This window comes from Nothobranchius furzeri, chromosome 14, assembly GCF_043380555.1.
Source record: "Nothobranchius furzeri strain GRZ-AD chromosome 14, NfurGRZ-RIMD1, whole genome shotgun sequence".
Lineage (NCBI taxonomy): Eukaryota > Metazoa > Chordata > Actinopteri > Cyprinodontiformes > Nothobranchiidae > Nothobranchius > Nothobranchius furzeri.
The window spans coordinates 4,797,210-4,804,648 of record NC_091754.1 but is presented as its reverse complement, the minus strand read 5'-3'; positions in this window follow the sequence as shown (position 1 = coordinate 4,804,648).

Below are 7,439 nucleotides of genomic sequence, written 5' to 3'. Positions count from 1 at the left end.
CTTTCCTAAGGGGGTCAAACCATGTCCCAAAGGTCACCGGATCTGGTGTCAATTTAAAGAAGTAGTCCAGTTACACATTTGTGGGCTTATAACTTGGCTTCTGAATGTCCTAGAGAGATCAGGTTTGTTTTAATGTACTCCAACAAACAGCCCCTACAACAACAAAAAGGAATGGAGTCATTAGCACTTATGGTTTGTAAATGGCACCCAGAATTATGTTGCACGAAGCACAATTTCACATCATTCTGGGTTCATCTGTGTGAAAACAAGGTCCAATCAGGCGGAAACGTTACAGGAAGGTAGAATCTATTGAGTTGTAAGTGATCTGAACATTTCATGATGATAGCACTTTTCTACGGGGGTCAAACCATGTCCCAAAGGTCACCGGATCTGGTGTCAATTTAAAGAAGTAGTCCAGTTACATATTTGTGGGCTTATAACTTGGCTTCTGAATGTTCTAGAGGGATCAGGTTTGTTTTAATGTACTCCAATCAACAGCCCCTACAACCACAAAAAGGAATGGAGTCATTAGCACTTATGGTTTGTAAATGGCACCCAGAATTATGTTGCACGAAGCACAATTTCACATCATTCTGGGTCCATTTGTGTGAAAACAAGGTCCAATCAGGCTGAAACGCTACAAGAAGGTAGAATCTATTGAGTTGTAAGTGATCTGAACGTTTCAAGATGATAGCACTTTCCTAAGGGGGTCAAACCATGTCCCAAAGGTCACCGGATCTGGTGTCAATTTAAAGAAGTAGTCCAGTTACACATTTGTGGGCTTATAACTTGGCTTCTGAATGTCCTAGAGAGATCAGGTTTGTTTTAGTGTACGCCAATCAACATCCCATACAACCTCAAAAAGGAATGGAGTCATTAGCACTTATGGTTTTTAAATGGCACCCAGAATTATGCTGCACTAAGCACAATTTCACATCATTCTGGGTTCATCTGTGTGAAAACAAGGTCCAATCAGGCTGAAACGTTACAGGAAGGTAGAATCTATTGAGTTGTAAGTGATCTGAACGTTTCATGATGATAGCACTTTTCTACGGGGGTCAAACCATGTCCCAAAGGTCACCGGATCTGGTGTCAATTTAAAGAAGTAGTCCAGTTACACATTTGTGGGCTTATAACTTGGCTTCTGAATGTTCTAGAGAGATCAGGTTTGTTTTAATGTACTCCAATCAACAGCCCCTACAACCACAAAAAGGAATGGAGTCATTAGCACTTATGGTTTGTAAATGGCACCCAGAATTATGTTGCACGAAGCACAATTTCACATCATTCTGGGTCCATTTGTGTGAAAACAAGGTCCAATCAGGCTGAAACGCTACAAGAAGGTAGAATCTATTGAGTTGTAAGTGATCTGAACGTTTCAAGAAGATCGCACATTCCTATAGGGGGTAAAACCATGTCCCAAAGGTCACCGGGCCTGGTGTCACTTTAAAGAAGTAGTCCAGTTACACCTTTGTGGGCTTATAACTTGGCTTCTGAATATCCTAGAGAGATCAGGTTTGTTTTAGTGTAGTCCAATCAAAAGCCCCTACAACCACAAAAATGAATGGAGTCATTAGCACTTATGGTTTTTAAACGGCACCCAGAATTATGTTGCACGAAGCACAATTTCACATCATTCTGGGTTCATGTGTGTGAAAACAAGGTCCAATCAGGCTGAAACGTTACAGGAAGGTAGAATCTATTGAGTTGTAAGTGATCTGAACGTTTCATGATGATAGCACTTTCCTAAGGGGGTCAAACCATGTCCCGAAGGTCACCGGATCTGGTGTCAATTTAAAGAAGTAGTCCAGTTACACATTTGTGGGCTTATAACTTGGCTTCTGAATGTCCTAGAGAGATCAGGTTTGTTTTAATGCACTCCAATCAACAGCCCCTACAACCACAAAAAGGAGTGGAGTCATAAGCACTTATGGTTTGTAAATGGCACCCAGAATTATGTTGCACGAAGCAAAATTTCACTTCATTCTGGGTCCAATTGTGTGAAAACAAGGTCCAATCAGGCTGAAATGTTACAGGAAGGTAGAATCTATTGAGTTGTAAGTGATCTGAACGTTTCATGATGATAGCACTTTCCTAAGGGGTCAAGCCATGTCCCAAAGTTCACCGGATCTGGTGTCAATTTAAAGTAGTAGTCCAGTTACACATTTGTGGGCTTATAACTTGGCTTCTGAATGTCCTAGAGAGATCAGGTTTGTTTTAGTGTAATCCAATCAACAGCCCCTACAACCACAAAAAGGAATGGAGTCATTAGCACTTATGGTTTTTAAATGGCACCCAGAATTATGTTGCACGAAGCACAATTTCACATCATTCTGGGTTCATTTGTGTGAAAACAAGGTCCAATCAGGCTGAAACGTTACAGGAAGGTAGAATCTATTGAGTTGTAAGTGATCTGAACGTTTCATGATGATAGCACTTTCCTAAGGGGGTCAAACCATGTCCCAAAGGTCACCGGATCTGGTGTCAATTTAAAGAAGTAGTCCAGTTACACATTTGTGGGCTTATAACTTGGCTTCTGAATGTCCTAGAGAGATCAGGTTTGTTTTAGTGTACTCCAATCAACAGCCCCTACAACCACAAAAAGGAATGGAGTCATTAGCACTTATGGTTTTTAAATGGCACCCAGAATTATGTTGCGCGAATCACAATTTCACATCATTCTGCGTTCATTTGTGTGAAAACAAGGTCCAATCAGGCTGAAACGTTACAGGAAGGTAGAATCTATTGAGTTGTAAGTGATCTGAATGTTTCATGATGATAGCACTTTCCTAAGGGGGTCAAACCATGTCCCAAAAGTCAACGGATCTGGTGTCAATTTAAAGAAGTAGTCCAGTTACACATTTGTGGGCTTATAACTTGGCTTCTGAATGTCCTAGAGAGATCAGGTTTGTTTTAATGTACTCCAATCAACAGCCCCTACAACCACAAAAAGGAATGGAGTCATTAGCTCTTATGGTTTGTAAATGGCACCCAGAATTATGTTGCACGAAGCACAATTTCACTTCATTCTGGGTCCATTTGTGTGAAAACAAGGTCCAATCAGGCTGAAACGTTACAGGAAGGTAGAATATATCTAGTTGTAAGTGATATGAACGTTTCATGATGATAGCACTTTCCTAAGGGGGTCAAACCATGTCCCAAAGGTCACCGGATCTGGTTTCAATTTAAAGAAGTAGTCCAGTTACACATTTGTGGGCTTATAACTTGGCTTCTGAATGTCCTAGAGAGATCAGGTTTGTTTTAATGAACTCCAATCAACAGCCCCTACAACCACAAAAAGGAATGGAGTCATTAGCACTTATGGTTTGTAAATGGCACCCAGAATTATGTTGCACGAAGCACAATTTCACTTCATTCTGGGTTCATTTGTGTGAAAACAAGGTCCAATCAGGCTGAAACGTTACAGGAAGGTAGAATCTATTGAGTTGTAAGTGATCTGAACGTTTCATGATGATAGCACTTTCCTAAGGGGGTCAAACCATGTCCCAAAGGTCAACGGATCTGGTGTCAATTTAAAGAAGTAGTCCAGTTACACATTTGTGGGCTTATAACTTGGCTTCTGAATGTCCTAGAGAGATCAGGATTGTTTTAGTGTACTCCAATCAACAGCCCCTTCAACCACAAAAAGGAATGGAGTCATTAGCACTTATGGTTTTTAAATGGCACCCAGAATTATGTTGCACGAAGCACAATTTCACATCATTCTGGGTTCATTTGTGTAAAAACAAGGTCCAATCAGGCTGAAACGTTACAGGAAGGTAGAATCTATTGAGTTGTAAGTGATCTGAACGTTTCATGATGATAGCACTTTCCTAAGGGGGTCAAACCATGTCCCAAAGGTCACCGGATCTGGTGTCAATTTAAAGAAGTAGTCCAGTTACACATTTGTGGGCTTATAACTTGGCTTCTGAATGTCCTAGAGAGATCAGGTTTGTTTTAATGTACTCCAATCAACAGCCCCTACAACCACAAAAAGGAATGGAGTCATTAGCACTTATGGTTTGTAAATGGCACCCAGAATTATGTTGCACGAAGCACAATTTCACATCATTCTGGGTCCATTTGTGTGAAAACAAGGTCCAATCAGGCTGAAACGCTACAAGAAGGTAGAATCTATTGAGTTGTAAGTGATCTGAACGTTTCAAGATGATCGCACATTCCTATAGGGGGTAAAACCATGTCCCAAAGGTCACCGGGCCTGGTGTCACTTTAAAGAAGTAGTCCAGTTACACATTTGTGGGCTTATAACTTGGCTTCTGAATGTCCTAGTGAGGTTAGGTTTGTTTTAGTGTACTCCAATCAAAAGCCCCTACAACCACAAAAAGGAATGGAGTCATTAGCACTTATGGTTTTTAAATGGCACCCAGAATTATGTTGCACGACTCACAATTTCACATCATTCTGGGTTCATTTGTGTGAAAACAAGGTCCAATCAGGCTGAAACGTTACAGGAAGGTAGAATCTATTGAGTTGTAAGTGATCTGAACGTTTCATGATGATAGCACTTTCCTAAGGGGGTCAAACCATGTCCCGAAGGTCACCGGATCTGGTGTCAATTTAAAGTAGTCCAGTTACACATTTGTGGGCTTATAACTTGGCTTCTGAATGTCCTAGAGAGATCAGGTTTGTTTTAATGCACTCCAATCAACAGCCCCTACAACCACAAAAAGGAATGGAGTCATTAGCACTTATGGTTTGTAAATGGCACCCAGAATTATGTTGCACGAAGCACAATTTCACTTCATTCTGGGTCCAATTGTGTGAAAACAAGGTCCAATCAGGCTGAAATGTTACAGGAAGGTAGAATCTATTGAGTTGTAAGTGATCTGAACGTTTCATGATGATAGCACTTTCCTAAGGGGGTCAAACCATGTCCCAAAGGTCACCGGATCTGGTGTCAATTTAAAGAAGTAGTCCAGTTACACATTTGTGGGCTTATAACTTGGCTTCTGAATGTCCTAGAGAGATCAGGTTTGTTTTAGTGTACTGCAATCAACAGCCCCTACAACCACAAAAAGGAATGGAGTCATTAGCACTTATGGTTTTCAAATGGCACCCAGAATTATGTTGCACGAAGCACAAATTCACAACATTCTGGGTTCATTTGTGTGAAAACAAGGTCCAATCAGGCTGAAACGTTACAGGAAGGTAGAATCTATTGAGTTGTAAGTGATCTGAAAGTTTCATGATGATAGCACTTTCCTAAGGGGGTCAAACCATGTCCCAAAGGTCACCGGATCTGGTGTCAATTTAAAGTAGTCCAGTTACACATTTGTGGGCTTATAACTTGGCTTCTGAATGTCCTAGAGAGATCAGGTTTGTTTTAATGTACTCCAATCAACAGCCCCTATGACCACAAAAAGGAATGGAGTCATTTAGCACTTATGGTTTGTAAATGGCACCCAGAATTATGTTGCACAAAGCACAATTTCACATCATTCTGGGTCCATTTGTGTGAAAACAAGGTCCAATCAGGCTGAAACGTTACAGGAAGGTAGAATCTATTGAGTTGTAAGTGATCTGAACGTTTCATGATGATAGCACTTTCCTAAGGGGGTCAAACCATGTCACAAAGGTCACCGGGCCTGGTGTCACTTTAAAGAAGTAGTCCAGTTACACCTTTGTGGGCTTATAACTTGGCTTCTGAATGTCCTAGAGAGGTCAGGTTTGTTTTAGTGTACTCCAATCAACAGCCCCTACAACCACAAAAAGGAATGGAGTCATTAGCACTTATGGTTTTTAAATGGCACCCAGAATTATGTTGCACGAAGCACAATTTCACATCATTCTGGGTTCATTTGTGTGAAAACAAGGTCCAATCAGGCTGAAACGTTACAGGAAGGTAGAATCTATTGAGTTGTAAGTGATCTGAACGTTTCATGATGATAGCACTTTCCTAAGGGGGTCAAACCATGTCCCAAAGGTCACCGGATCTGGTGTCAATTTAAAGAAGTAGTCCAGTTACACATTTGTGGGCTTATAACTTGGCTTCTGAATGTCCTAGAGAGATCAGGTTTGTTTTAGTGTACTCCAATCAACAGCCCCTACAACCACAAAAAGGAATGGAGTCATTAGCACTTATGGTTTGTAAATGGCACTCAGAATTATGTTGCACGAAGCACAATTTCACATCATTCTGGGCTAATTTGTGTGAAAACAAGGTCCAATCAGGCTGAAACGTTACAGGAAGGTAGAATCTATTGAGTTGTAAGTGATCTGATTGTTTCATGATGATAGCACTTTCCTAAGGGGGTCAAACCATGTCCCAAAGGTCACCGGATCTGGTGTCAATTTAAAGAAGTAGTCCAGTTACACATTTGTGGGCTTATAACTTGGCTTCTGAATGTCCTAGAGAGATCAGGTTTGTTTTAGTGTACTCCAATCAACAGCCCCTACAACCACAAAAAGGAATGGAGTCATTAGCACTTATGGTTTGTAAATGGCACTCAGAATTATGTTGCACGAAGCACAATTTCATATCATTCTGGGCTCATTTGTGTGAAAACAAGGTCCAATCAGGCTGAAACGTTACAGGAAGGTAGAATCTATTGAGTTGTAAGTGATCTGATTGTTTCATGATGATAGCACTTTCCTAAGGGGGTCAAACCATGTCCCAAAGGTCACTGGATCTGGTGTCAATTTAAAGAAGTAGTCCAGTTACACATTTGTGGGCTTATAACTTGGCTTCTGAATGTCCTATGGAGATCAGGTTTGTTTTTAGTGTACTCCAATCAACAGCCCCTACAACCACAAAAAGGAATGGAGTCATTAGGACTTAAGGTTTGTAAATGGCACCCAGAATTATGTTGCACGAAGCACAATTTCACATCATTCTGGGTCCATTTGTGTGAAAACAAGGTCCAATCAGGCTGAAAAACTACAAGAAGGTAGAATCTATTGAGTTGTAAGTGATCTGAACGTTTCAAGATGATCGCACATTCCTATAGGGGGTAAAACCATGTCCCAAAGGTCACCGGGCCTGGTGTCACTTTAAAGAAGTAGTCCAGTTACACCTTTGTGGGCTTATAACTTGGCTTCTGAATGTCCTAGAGAGGTCAGGTTTGTTTTAGTGTACTCCAATCAACAGCCCCTACAACCACAAAAAGGAAAGGAGTCATTAGCACTTATGGTTTGTAAATGGCACCCAGAATTATGTTGCACGAAGCACAATTTCACATCATTCTGGGTCCATTTGTGTGAAAACAAGGTCCAATCAGGCTGAAACGTTACAGGAAGGTAGAAATTGAGTTGTAAGTGATCTGAACGTTTCATGATGATAGCACTTTCCTAAGGGGGTAAAACCATGTCCCAAAGGTCACCGGATCTGGTGTCAATTTAAAGAAGTAGTCCAGTTACACATTTGTGGGCTTATAACTTGGCTTCTGAATGTCCTAGAGAGATCAGGTTTGTTTTAGTGT